Source organism: Stenella coeruleoalba (genome assembly GCF_951394435.1).
Source record: "Stenella coeruleoalba genome assembly, chromosome: 8".
Lineage (NCBI taxonomy): Eukaryota > Metazoa > Chordata > Mammalia > Artiodactyla > Delphinidae > Stenella > Stenella coeruleoalba.
In genome coordinates, this window is record NC_137154.1 from 47078872 (window position 1) to 47093667 (window position 14796).

General features: G+C 39.0%; 1 protein-coding gene across 8 annotated transcripts in view; it reads left to right on the forward strand.

The window, feature by feature from the left end:
- Positions 1-14796, forward strand: part of OVCH2 (ovochymase 2) — a 200445-nt gene that overhangs the window by 47292 nt on the left and 138357 nt on the right. For all 8 annotated transcript variants that reach the window (XM_079930577.1, XM_079930582.1, XM_079930583.1 and 5 more), the window contains exon 3: positions 666-786. The gene's annotated coding sequence lies outside the window, so the exon portion shown is untranslated. The remainder of the gene's footprint in view (positions 1-665; positions 787-14796) is intronic.

Sequence of the window (14796 nt, forward strand, 5' to 3'; positions counted from 1 at the left end):
TAAAATTAGCATTAATTTAAAATGTGCATCTGAAAGATTTCTAAGGAAAGCTACTCGCTAGTTTTGCTAAGGCAAATGATGGATAAGGAAACATACTATTCATCATATTAGCTTTCAGATGAAAGTATTGATAATGTTAAGGAGAGTTAAAAATTGTTCTTTCTAAGAGGAAAAGCAATGAAAATGGAATAAAAACCTTCTGTGGGAAACCCAGAGATGGACCTAGGAGCTCTCCCTATTCCTGCCCAAGTATGAGAAACCAAGTATGTAGTCCCTCCTGAGGGTGAGCCAGTGGTGGGCTGAAGAGTGCTTGAGCCCGGCTGGCTCATTTTTCTATCCCTTCTGCTTGTACCAAGTCTGGTGTGGTCAGCAAATAGGACTGCCTATAATGAGGGGCAGAAGCTGCAGGGTGGTAGGTGTCCAGGTGCCAGAGTGGTCAACACACCCGAACAAAGATACTGAGCTTGTAGGAATAAAACATTTTCTTTCAGACCACAGAATAAAACCTGGAAACTGTCTCTGTTAGGATAGTCAAGCTGTTGCAATGGCACTGAGATAATTATTTGATTTTGTAAAATTAAGATGATCTTTTTCTCTCTCCAATTCACCCTTTCTTACCAGAGATGGAATTCCTAGTTATTTGTTAAATGTTTGTATTTTTACAGGAAAAAAAAAACGAGCTTGGAAGAATAGGCTAAATCTGTCACCTTCCCAGGAGCCTAATCTCCCCATGTTCTGACATCGGTGGCTCCCTCTCTCTCTGGTGGATGCACCACTTAATTGCAGGTGAGAGCCACCCTTAAGCCCTGAATTAACAATTTCTGGTTCCACCTTGCTCTCCAAAGAAGGTTAGGATTATACATCCAGGGCAGAGTTGAAAGTCTGGGGGGCACACCTTTGAGATTTAAAAATTCTTGTTTCTGAAATACATATATACATCAAATAATATGAAAGAAAATGAATAGAATTTTCCCTCTCATGTTTCCTTTCTCATGATCAACATAATAAAAAATCCTTTTGGCATGTTTCTAAGCATGGCAAATAGATAGAGTATTAAATGAGAAGAAATAAGAAATTTTAATTTCAGCTCATTGAAAAATTCAGCATTTTATGTGCAGATGACTATAAATTTATACATACATATGCATATGTCATACGTTTCAGCTATATGTTAGATGTGTTCGTGGAAATTGTCTATGTAGGGAATGCTGGCAATTAACATTCACTTTTAGGATTACCATGAGGGAAATGGATTAACATTTTATTTGTATGTGAGAGCAGTTTTTTTTTTTTTTTTTTTTTTTTTTTTTTTCGGTACGCGGGCCTCTCACTGTTGTGGCCTCTCCCGTTGCGGAGCACAGGCTCCGGATGTGCAGGCTCAGCGGCCATGGCTCACGGGCCCAGCCACTCCACGGCATGTGGGATCTTCCCGGACCGAGGCACGAACCCGTGTACCCTGCATCGGCAGGCGGACTCTCAACCACCGTGCCACCAGGGAAGCCCGTGAGAGCAGTTTTATTTTCACTTTCAATGAAATGTTGGACTTCTAAAATCTGATAAAGTTAAAATTTTTATTATTTTGAAAAAAATTTTTATTATTTTGGTAACATTTACTTTTTCAGAAGATACTTATTTTGGTCTGAAAAATTAGTATAATTATTATGAGTTTTGATTGAAACAACCTCACTGTATAAGTGAACAAAGATGCATAATCATGCTGGTTTCTCTTATGGCTTAAATATTTTCATTTTAATACAATACACATGTATAGTGTGCTATAGATTTAAAAAATGTAAGGAATTTATTGGAGAATTTTCTTACTATAGGGCCCAGATCAGGGGCATAAGTTTGTAAGACTAAGGAGCATCAGCAGGAAAGGAAATAGAAAATATTAGCTCAAAATTTAGGTAATTCAGACATTTCCTCCATCTCTGTGCTTTTTAGGTCTGTGGGAAATTTAGGAAAGCATGGCCTTATATCCTTTTTTATTGTTTTTTTAAAAGATTTAATTAATTAATTTATACAGCAGGTTCTTACTAGTGATCCATTTTATACACATCAGTGTATACATGTCAACCCCAATCTCCCAATTCATCACACACACACTTGCCCCCCGCTTTCCCGGCTTGATGTCCATATGTTTGTTCTCTACATCTGTGTCTCTATTTCTGCCTTGCAAACCGGTCCATCTGTACCATTTTTCTAGAGTCCACATATATGCGTTAATATACGATATTTGTTTTTCTCTTTCTAACTTACTTCACTCTGTATGACAGTCTCTAGGTCCATCCACATCTCTACAAATGACCCAATTTCGTTCCTTTTTATGGCTGAGTAATATTCCATTGTATGTATGTGCCACATCTTCTTTATCCATTCATCTGTTGATGGGCATTTAGGTTGCTTCCATGGCCTGGCTATTGTAAGTGCTGGAATGAACATTGGAGTGCCTGTGTCTTTTTGAATTACGGTTTTCTCTGGGTATATGCCCAATAGCAGGATTGCTGGGTCATATGGTAGTTATATTTTTAGTTTTTTTTTTTTTAACGTCTTTACTGGAGTATAATTGCTTTACAATGTTGTGTTAGTTTCTGCTGTATAACAAAGTGAATCAGCTATATGTATACATATATCCCCATATCCCCTCTCTCGCGTCTCCCTCCCACTCCCTATCCCACCCCTCTAGGTGGTCACAAAGCATTGAGTTCATCTCCCTATGCGGTGCAGCTGCTTCCCACTAGCTATCTATTATACATTTGGTAGTGTATATATGTCCATGCTACTCTCTCACTTCATCCCAGCTTACCCTTCCCCTTCCCCATGTTCTCAGGCCCATTCGCTACCTCTGTGTCTTTATTCCTGTCCTGACCCTAGGTTCATCAGAACCATTTTTTCTTTTTTTTGTTTCAGCTTCCATATATATGTGTTAGCATACGATATTTGTTTTTCTCTTTCTGACTTACTTCACTCTGCATGACAGACTCTGGGTCCACCCACCTCACTACCAATAACTCAATTTCGTTTCTTTTTATGGCTGAGTAATATTCCATTCTATACATATGCCACATCTTCTTTATCCATCCACCTGTCGATGGACACTTAGGTTGCTTCCATGTCCTGGCTATTGTAAATAGTGCTGCAATGAACATTGTGGTACATGACTCTTTTTGAATTATGGTTTTCTCAGGGTATATGCCCAGTAATGGGATTGCTGGGTCATATAGTAGTTCTATTTTTAGTTTTTTAAGGAAACTCCAGACTGTTCTCCACAGTAGCTGTATCAATGTACATTCCCACCAACAGTGCAAGAAGGTTCCCTTTTCTCCACACCCTCTCCAGCATTTATTGTTTGTAGATTTTTTGATGATGGCCATTCTTACCAGTGTGAGGTGATACCTCACTGTAGTTTTGATTTGCATTTCTCTAATGATTAGTGATGTTGAGCATCCTTTCATGTGTTTGTTGGCAATCTGTATATCTTCTTTGGAGAAATGTCTATTTAGATCTTCTGCCCATTTTTGGAGTGGGTTGTTTGTTTTTTTGATATTGAGCTGCATGAGCTACTTGTATATTTAGGAGATTAATCCTTTGTCAATTGCTTCGTTTGTGAACATTTTCTCTAATTCTGAGGATTGTCTTTTCATCTTATTTATGGTTTCCTTTGCTGTGCAAAAGCTTTTAAGTTTCATTAGGTCCCATTTGTTTATTTTTATTTTTATTTCTATTTCTCTAGGAGATGGGTCAAAAAGGAACTTGCTGTGATACATGTCATAGAGTGTTCTGCCTGTGTTTTCCTCTGAGAATTTTATAGTGTCTGGCCTTACATTTAGGTCTTTAATCCATTTTGAGTTTATTTTTGTGTATCGTGCTAGGGAGTGTTCTAATTTCATTCTTTTGCATGTAGCTGTCCAGTTTTCCCAGCACCACTTATTTTCTCCATTGTATATTCTTGCCTCCTTTATCAAAAATAAGGTGACCATATGTGCGTGGGTTTATCTCTGGGCTTTCTATCCTGTTCCATTGATCTATATTTCTGTTTTTGTGCCAGTACCATGCTGTCTTGATTACTGTAGCTTCATAGTGTAATCTGAAGTCAGGGAGCCTGATTCCTCCAGCTCCGTTTTTCTTTCTCAAGACTGCTTTGACTATTCAGGGTCTTTTGTGTTTCCATACAAATTTTGATATTTTTTATTCTAGTTCTGTGAAAAATGCCATTAATAGTTTGATAGGGATTGCACTGAATCTGTAGATTGCTTTGGGTAGTATAGTCTTTTTCACAATATTGATTCTTCCAATCCAAGAACATGGTGTATCTCTCCATCTGTTTGTATCATCTTTAATTTCTTTCATCACTGTCTTATAGTTTTCTGCATACATGTCTTTTGTCTCCTTACGTAGGTTTATTCCCAGGTATTTTATTCTTTTTTTTGCAGTGGTAAATGGGAGTGCTTCCTTAATTTCTCTTTCAGATTTTTCAGCATTAGTGTATAGGAATGCAAGAGATTTCTGTGCATTAATTTTGTGACCTGCAACTTTACCAAATTCATTGATTAGCCCTAGTAGTTTTCTAGTAGCATCTCTAGGATTCTCTATAGATAGTATCATGTCATTTGCAAACAGTGACAGCTTTACTTCTTCTTTTCCCATTTGGATTCCTTTTTTTTTTTTTTTTTTTTTTGCAGTACACGGGCCTCTCACTGCTGTGGCCTCTCCCGTTGCGGAGCACAGGCTCCGGACACACAGGCTCAGCAGCCATGGCTAACAGGCCCAACCGCTCCATGGCATATGGGATCTTCCCGGACCGGGGCACGAACCCGTGTCCCCTGCATTGGCAGGTGGACTCTCAACCACTGCGCCACCAGGGAAGCCCTGGATTCCTTTTATTTCTTTTTCTTCTCTGATTGCTGTGGCTAGAACTTCCAAATCTATGTTGAATAATAGTGGTGAGAGTGGGCATCCTTGTCTTCTTGATTTTAGAGGAAATGGTTTCAGTTTTTCACCATTGTGAATGATGTTGGCTGTGGGTTTGTCATATATGGCCTTTATTTTGCTGAGGTATGTTCCCTCTATGCCTATCTTCTGGAGAGTTTTTATAATAAATGGGTGTTGAATTTTGTCAACAGCATTTTCTGTATCTATGGAGTTTACCATATGGTTTTTATCTTTCAGTTTGTTAATATGGTGTATCACGTTGATTGATTTGCATATATTGAAGAATCCTTTCTTTCCTGGGTTAAACCCCACTTGATCATGGTGTATGATCTTTTTAATGTGCTGTTGGATTCTGTTTGCTAGTGTTTTGTTGAGAATTTTTGCGTATATGTTCATCAGAGATATTGGTCTGTAGTTTTCTTTTTTTTGTAACATCTTTGTCTGGTTTTGGTATCAGGGTGATGGTGGCCTTGTAGAATGAGTTTGGGAGTGTTCCACCCTCTGCTATATTTTGGAAGAGTCTGGGAAGGATAGGTATTAGCGCTTCTCTAAATGTTTGATAGAATTCACTTGTGAAGCTCTTCTCTAAAAGTTTGATAGAATTCACCTGTGAAGCCATCTGGTCCTAGGCTGTTTGTTGGAATATTTTTAGTCACAGTTTCAATGTCAGTGCTTGTGATTGGTCTGTTTTTATTTTCTATTTCTTCCTGGTTTCGTCTTGGAAGGTTGTGCTTTTCTAAGAATTTGTCCATTTCTTCCAGGTTGTCCATTTTATTGGCATATAGTTGCTTGTAGTAATTCCTCATGATTCTTTGTATTTCTGCAGTGTCAGGTGTTACTTCTCCTTTTCATTTCTAATTCTATTGATTTGAGTCTTCTCCCTTTTTCCTCTTGATGAGTCTGGCTAGTGGTTTGTCAATTTTGTTTATCTTCTCAAAGAGCCAGCTTTTAGTTTTATTGATCTTTGCTATTGTTTCCTTCATTTCTTTTTCATTTATTTCTGATCTGATCTTTATGATTTCTTTCCTTCTGCTAACTTTGGGTTTTTTTGGTTCTTTCTCTAATTGCTTTAGGTGTAAGGTTAGGTTGTTTATTTGAGATTTTTCTTGTTTCTTGAGGTAACATTGTATTGCTATAAACTTCCTTCTTAAAACAGCTTTTGCAGCATCCCATAGGTTTTGAGTTATCGTGTTTTCATTGTCATTTGTTTCTAGGTATTTTTTAATTTTCTCTTTGATTTCTTCAGTGATCTCTTGGTTATTTAGTAGTGTACTGTTTAGCCTTCATGTGTTTGTATTTTTTACAGTTTTTTTCCTGTAATTGATGTCTAGTCTCACAGCACTGTGGTCAGAAAAGATACTTGATATGGTTTCAATTTTCTTAAATTTACCAAGGCTTGATTTGTGACCCAAGATATGATCTGTCCTGGAGAATGTTCCATGAGCACTTGAGAAGAAAGTGTAATCTGCTATTTTTGGATAGTATGTCCTATAAATATTAATAAAGTCCATCTTGTTTAATGTGTCATTTAAAGCTTGTGTTTTCTTATTTATTTTCATTTTGGATGATCAGTCCACTGGTGAAAGTGTGGTGTTAAAGTGCCATACGGTTATTGTGTTGCTGTTGATTTCCCCCTTTATGGTTGTTAGCATCTGATTTATATATTGAGGTGCTCCTATGTTGGGTGCATAAATATTTACAATTTTTATATCTTCTTCTTGGATTGATCCCTTGACCATTATGTAGTGTCCTTCTTTGTCTCTAGTAATAGTCTGTATTTTAAAGTCTTTTTTGTCTGATATGAGAAGTGCTACTCCAGCTTTCTTCTGATTTCCATTTGCATGGAATGTCTTTTTCCATCCCCTCACTTTCAGTCTGTATGTCCCTAGGTCTGAAGTGGGTCTCTTGTGGGTCTCCCACAATGTTTTTGTATCCATTCAGCCAGTCTATGTCTTTTGGTTGGAGCACTTAATCCATTTACATTTAAGGTAATTATTGATATATGTTCCTATTACCATTTTTTAAATTGGTTTGGCTCTGTTTTTTAGGTCTTTTCCTACTCTTGTGTTTCCGGCTTAGAGAAGTTCCTTTAACGTTTGTTGTAAAGCTGGTTTGGTGGTGCTGAATTCTCTTAACTTTTGCTTATCTGTAAAGGTTTTAATTTCTCCATCGAATGTGAATGAGACCCTTGCTGGGTAGAGTAATCTTGGTTGAAGGTTTTTCCCTTTCATCACTTTAAATATGTCCTACCTCTCCCTTCTGGCTTGCAGAGTTTCTGCTGAAAGATCAGCTGTTAACCTTATGGGGATTCCCTTATATGTTATTTGTTGGTTTTCCCTTGCTGCTTTTAATATTTTTTCTTTGTATTTAGTTTTTGGTAGTTTGATTAATATGTGTCTTGGTGTGTTTCTCCTTGTATTTATGCTGTATGGGACTCTCTGTGCTTCCTGGACTTGACTGACTATTTCCGTTCCCATATTAGGGAAGTTTTCAACTATAATCTGTTCAAATATTTTCTCAGACCCTTTCTTTTTCTCTTCTTCTGCGACCCCTATTATTCGAATGTTGGTGTGTTTAATATTGTCCCAGAGGTCTCTGGGACTGTCCTCAATTCTTTTCATTATTTTTTCTTTATTCTGCTCTGTGGTAGTTATTTCCACTATTTTATCTTCCAGGTCACTTATCTGTTCTTCTGCCTCAGTTATTCTGCTATTGATTGTTTCTAGAGAATTTTTAATTTCATTTATTGTGTTGTTCATCATTGTTTGTTTGCTGTTTAGTTCTTCTAGCTGTTTGTTAAGCATTTCTTGTATTTTCTCCATTCTGTTTCCAAGATTTTGGATCATCTTTACTATCATTACTCTGAATTCTTTTTCAGGTAGACTTCCTATATCCTCTTGATTTGTTTCGTCTGGTGGGGTTTTACCTTGCCCCTTCATCGGCTGTGTATTTCTCTGTCTTCCCATTTTGCTTAACTTACTGTGTTTGGGGGGTCTCCTTTTCGCAGGCTACAGGCTCGTAGTTCCCGTTGTTTTTTGTGTCTGCCCCCAGCGGGTAAGTTGGTTCAGTGGGTTGTGTAGTCTTCCTGGTGGAGGTGACTGGTGCATGTGTTCTGGTGGATGAAGCTGGATCTTGTCTTTCTGGTGGGCAGGACTGCGTCCAGTGGTGTGTTTTGCGGTTCTGTGACCTTATTATAGTTTTAGGCAGCCTCTCTGCTAATGGGTGGGGTTGTGTTCCTGTCTTGCTAGTTGTTTGGCATGGGGTGTTCAGCACTGGAACTTCCTGGCCGTTGGGTGGAGCTGGGTCTTAGCCTTGAGATGGAGATCTCTGGGAGAGCCCTTGCCGATTGATATTATGTGCGGCCAGGAGGTCTCTGCTGGTCCAATGTCCTGAACTCATTTCTCCCACCTCAGAGGCTCAGGCCTGACACCTGGCTGGAGCACCAAGACCCTGTCAGCCACACGGCCTGGTACGTGGGGAGTTTCTTGTCTTTTGGGAAGTCTGAGGTCTTCTGCCTGCATTTAGTAGTTGTTCTGTAGGAGTTGTTCCACTTGTAGATGTATTTTTGATGTATTTGTGGGGAGGAAGGTGATCTCCATGTCTTACTCCTCTGCCATCTTGAAAGTCCTTTCCAGCAATCTTTTTATGTGAGGTTAAAAATGCCTTCTTTAGCCTCATTCATGCTCTTCTAGGTTCATTATAAGTCAGATTCTATTTGCTGAAAACCTGGGCCCCTACCATTCCTATAATCTTTCTGATCTCTTGGTCATTGTGCACACACTAGCTCAGAATGCAACTGATTTAGGAGATTATTTTGAAACCTGTTGATTCCTTAATGAAACCTATCCAGCTGGCCCTCTCAGTGGTGGGGCAAGCTACAGATTCACATGGTACACACCAGTCATCCATAAAGCAGTTAGCAGAGATTTTAGAAATTTTATTTAAAATGCCAGTTTTGTTAAATTTCAAAGAGTCAGGTAGTTTCAGGCCCCAAAGGGGCAAAAGGTGTATTTATCTAGTATTTGTATTGCTGTTTGAATACATACATACATATATATATATATATATATATATATATATATATATATATATATATATATGTAAGAATTAATGACCTTTCCTGTGCTCTAATGCCCCCATTATCTGGGGATGTGCCGTGATTTGCAGATGTATCTGCTGGGGAGGCAGGGATAGGCAGAGATGGTGTCTCACCTATGAGTCCTCTGGGCCTAGTCTTCAATTCTGCTCCTCATCTTCAATTCCAAATATAGGAGATGTGAATCCCTGGACTAATCCTCAGACTTACTATGGTCTCTAAAATTGTCTATGAGCAGAGGTGCTCTGCTCCCCAGGGAGTCATTAAAACCATCTACTCTGAGCCAACTAATCCAAACCCAAGTCTAATTTCAGGAAATCAACTTTCACATCAAAGGCATGTAATTGGGGACTTCCCTGGCGGTCCAGTGGTCAGGACTCTGTGCTTTCACTGCCAAGAGCCTGCGTTTGATCCCTGGTCAGGGAGCTAAGATCCCACAAGCTGTGCAATGCTCCCCCCACCCCCGGCAAAAAAAGCCAAAACAAAACAAAAACAAAAACAAAAAACGAAAAACGGCAAGTAATTGTTCTAATGAGCTTGAAAATATATTTGCTTATTATTGCAATAAGATAAGTCAGCCTTGGTTCAGATCAGAGCCAGCATGTTAGTAGGACTAAATAATAATGATAAAAAAAAATAAGACTAGCAGGTAGTAGTAGCAGTAGTAAATTAATTCTGGTTTTGTGATTAGGGGTGAAAACTCTGGAGGCACACCACTCAGGATTGGAATCCAAGCTCATCCACTTACTAATCATATGACCGTAGGCAAGTTACTTAACATTCCTGTGCTTCTGTTTCCTCAGCTGTCAAGTGGGGATAATAGCAATACTTTTCAGTGGGTGTTGAAAGGATAAAACTAATTAAAACATTAAAATTTCTTTCTTGTGTTACTGTTACTGTTTTCATGATGTTAATGGTATCTCATATTTACTGAGTACTTGCCACATGCTAGACATTATTCTAAGCCTTTTACACATATAGTCTCACTTAATCTCCAACAGTTCTATTATCTTCAGTGCATAGATGAGGAACATGAGTACTTCAAGTTAAGTAACTTGGCCAAGATCACAAAGCTAGTAGATGACGGAGGTGGGATTTGAAACAAGCAAACAAGCCCAGAGTTTAGATCTTTCTCCTTAATGCTATTCTTTTTTTTTTTTTTTTCTTTTTTTTTTTTTGTTTGCGGTATGTGGGCCTCTCACTGTTGTGGCCTCTCCCGTTGTGGAGCACAGGCTCCGGACGCGCAGGCTCAGGGGCCATGGCTCACGGGCCCAGCCGCTCTGCGGCTTGTGGGATCTTCCCGGACCGGGGCACGAACCCGTGTCCCCTGCATCGGCAGGCGGACTCCCAACCACTGCGCCACCAGGGAAGCCCTCCTTAACGCTATTCTGCCTTCTGTCAATTATAAGGTGCTATTAAAATGATGTCGTCTGCATTATATTCATTTATATTGTCATATTTAATCATATAAATACCTGATTCTATATGTAATGGTGTTATTTCAATGAATGCCGTCTAAATAACAAATCTTATCCAAATTGATTTTATTCTAGTGAACAATGTTGTTGCTATTCTCATGCATTTCTAACTTATAAAAAACATTGCTAATAGTGTATGCATATGAACCAGTGAGAGTCTTCAATTGCAAGCAACATACATAGACTCCGGATATTTTCAGCAGACCAAGAGCCAGCAGGAAGACTGTAGAGTCAGGTTGAAAGCTATGCCCCAAACCCCTGCAAGGAACTGGGCAAGTGAGGACCCCACTGAAGTTGCTGCTCAACACCAGGAGCTGCAGCATGTGTTATAAGTGCAACCACTGCGGCACGCTGGGCACTAAGGACACTAACATCAGCCCTGCTGCCCCAGAAACTGGATCTTGCTGCCTCAGCAGTGCTTCCAGGGTCTTACGCTGCAACTTTGATGGATGTGCTTATCTCTTATTTCCCCGAAGAAAGGAATGTTCCTTTGATTTACCATATCGGCTGGGAGGAGTGGATTTCAGGAGCCTCCACTTGGACCTCCCAGTGAGATAGCCTGTGTCCATGGCTCAGAAAACTACGTGGGGTGAGGGGGAGATCCTGGCAGTTGTCGCCCAGAGGTATTTCATTTATAAATCAGGGTGCTGTTGGGCCCACAGTGAGGTGAAACTAGGTCAGCATTCCACTTTTAGCATGAATCCTATAAGCACCCTCTCTGATTGATGGACTGCAGTGCAGTCCATGATGGACTGAAATATTAGTGTAGTTCAGTGCCTGTCTGTAATAACCCCTGAAAGGTCTGGGTATCTCCCTTTTCTCATGAAAAATTACCTTTAAATGGCCTTAAATCTACTTTGGAGTAGATGAGGAATGAGAGTCACAGAATAGATAATGTGATATTATTGCAAATTTTTTCCTCAAGGGTACTCAGCCTCTTCCTAATTCAAGGGACTCTGGGTCTCTGAATTGATTCTACTCTGGGAATTACATGAATAACTCTTACCACAGTTCCCGGTATTTCAAATCAGGCCCCTGTTCTCTGACCCTAGAGTGTTTGGGGTCATACATATCAAGTATAGAAGCTTACTGGGCTGTCTCTCCATGGTTTTAAGAATGCCGTGCTTAATTAGCTACCCCTAAAGATCCCAGAAGTTTTGGATACCATATTATGAATGATTGCCCTGCCAAACTTGGCATGGTGCTATGAACACATGCATATATGTGGTTGCTGCCACTTCAGGGTTTTGGTATTATTGAAATTTGATCTCATTTCAGATTTGGTCTCTCCCACCCACATCTCTGGGCTACAGACAATATCTGTTTCAGTTCTTCTTAAAAATAATTATGGTCCTTCACCAGTGAACTTCTCAGTGCCATGGAGTAGAAGATGCTTCTGAGCTCTCCTTGGAAGGTGCATACATCGGCAAAGGACTGCACGTGATAAGCTCGTGTCACCATTCCACATCTTTCCAAACATTCGATTACGTCTGAATATACCAAGGAATCTTGTCTGGCTTCTAAATTCACTTTACACAGGGAATCCTTCATTTTAGGTTTTAGTTAACCAACTAAACAAGCAATTAGAACCATGTCCATATGTTCTAGCTAACGTATGGTATCTAGAATGTCTGGTGGTTGCAACTACGGTTGACCCTTGAAAAACCCAGGTTTGAGTTGTGGGAGTTCACTTATATGCAGATTTTTTTCAGTTGTAAATACTACAATACCAAATGATTTATGGTTGGTTGAATCCGCAGATATGGAACTGCAGAATCAAGGAATCCAACCGCATATAGGGAGTGCCAACTATAACTTAAAAGTGGATTTTTACTGTATGGAGGATCAGCGCCCCCAAGCCCCGCTTTGTTTAAGGGTCAACTATACATCATAAATTCAAACGACCTAATAGTATATTCTTCTCTCCTTAGTTTAGTACCTTCATACCATTCCTATACACAGGTATGAAATAAATTGGGAAAATACTAAAATTCTTTGATATACAAATCTTATATTCTCAGCTTTGACTTAATGTCTCCTGGAGTATGCTGGGAGCTTAAAGAAAAACCTAAGGGTAAGGCATGAGGAGTTTTGATTTATCTTTTAAAGTAATTTTCTCAGGTGAAGTCATTGAAGGGTCCTCAAGGTAGGAGCAGCTTCATCATACAGGCAAAGAGGAGCTTCTTTGGCTGGCGCGTTCTCCAGGAGAGTTTGAGGTTCAGGGTAATTTGAGTCATCCAAATTTTCCAGTATATCCTCATTTCCATTATTTTCTGATCAATGTTTAAATTCCACATGATAGACCTATGGAGCCTCTGAACTCAAGTGATACAATATATCAACTGACAGAATCAATGTTTGCCCTAGGAATTATGGCTTAGTCATCGATAGTCCTTGGTTTCGCTCCGTTACTTAGGCAAAGAATTTACAAATATGAATCTGTAATTCTCTTTGAGGTTTCTAGAATGATTAGAAGAGATGATCCAACTCCACAGTAAATGAGTTTTAAAGCTTTTCATTCTGATCTAGGGCATTATGTCATCAAAAGACTTGCCTTTGGTGGGCACTTTATTTTAGGGGATCACAGGTGATATTTAGTTAACGATTTTAAACCATGTGCCATGAGAATCCCAAGTCTCTTCTTTTCATATTAGTTTGATATTTACTGCCTTTAGTCACAATCAACCCATACACACACACACGTACACACACGTGCGCGTGCACACGCAAGCACTTATTTTTCCCAGAAGGATTTCTATTTTGGATTGAAGTTACGCCTGCTACACTGTATCTTTGTTTCTTCTTGCGTGCCCCAATACAATTAGAATTAGTTTAGAAATCCATCAAAAGTTTTCATTAAAAATTCGAATGTACACACAAAAATAAGTTTGTAGATATTCTTGAGATGACACATATTTATATGAGCACGTATACCTATAATTTTCTCTGTCCTGACGGATTTTCAGTGGAATTTTCACAAACAAGTAATGTACTCAAGGACCTACATCCCCAAAGACCCTGAATCTCATAAATACAGCCTTGCTTTACAATGACAATTCTTTGACATTTGTCCTTATCGTTGACATATAAACATCTGCAGGGAATAATTTTCCCTTTCTACTGATACAAGAATGTTTCTTTTTCATTTTTGTATTAGAACTTAAGGTTTGGGTATTTCAAAGAAATAATCATTTGTTGAGCATCCACTTATTTCTATGAACAGTATATTATCATGTACGTCATCTTATTCAACACACGAACCCTGTGAGGTATTTTTTAAAAAAACAAATAAATAATGAAGGGTTGAAGAATTATATAAATCATCTAAGATTCCATAGATAATCAGTGGCAAAGCTAGAATCTGATTCCAGGCCTATATGGCTGCAAAAGCTCATGGCATTACCCTTTGCTTCCATGCCATTATTGCCACTCAGAACAGGCTCTGTATTTCCCTGTCATCCTTCCTCCACAATTTTGGGAGTAGCCTTCATTCTCCTTTTTGTTCATTCAGCTGTTAACCACAACATAACAATACATATTCAATATTTTTGTGTATTCTTTACTCTGTCTTTGAACGTTATCTCCATTCTACTGGAGCTAAGAATGGTTATTTTCAAGTCTTCTTATTTTCTCTTGAATCAAGAAGTCCTGATTCCATCTCTCTTTAACTCCTGAAGCCCTTTTCCTGTGTTCTTTGGCACTCACAATTATCAACAAAATCTCATGTCCTCAGAATCTCTTTAGAACATTCCATTCTCTTCACTGTCCTTTCAGTGGATACTTTGCTACCCCGAGGACATTTTTTTCTCTGCAGTCTTCTCAAGTGATGTATGTTTTTTCTCTTACTCTTCATAGCCCTGGGCCTGGTAGTGGATAGTATTCCTTCTCCCCCATTGCCACTTGTAGACATTTTCTCTCTCCTACCTGCAAACACTTATAGTTGAGTTTACATCATCAGACTCGACTAACCAATCCTCCTTATCTTCCTCCACCTTTTGCAATCACCTGCTACTGGCATTATGTCTCCTCATCCTTGGAAGTTTTTGGCTTTGGCTTGCTCTTTCTCTCTTAACGGTATTCCTGTCACAATTCCTGATGAACGAGAATTGGGTTTTAATATCTCCACATAGAAGATCCTTTGAACATCACAGCCTCTTAGTTTCTTGATCTCTCCTCCAAACATCTTTTTTTCCCTCCTACCATATCCAGTCACTCTCATCATCAGAGTTTAGACTTTTAAATATTGTCATTTGCCAACAACTGTAGCTTTTAATCTCATTTTAAGCATCC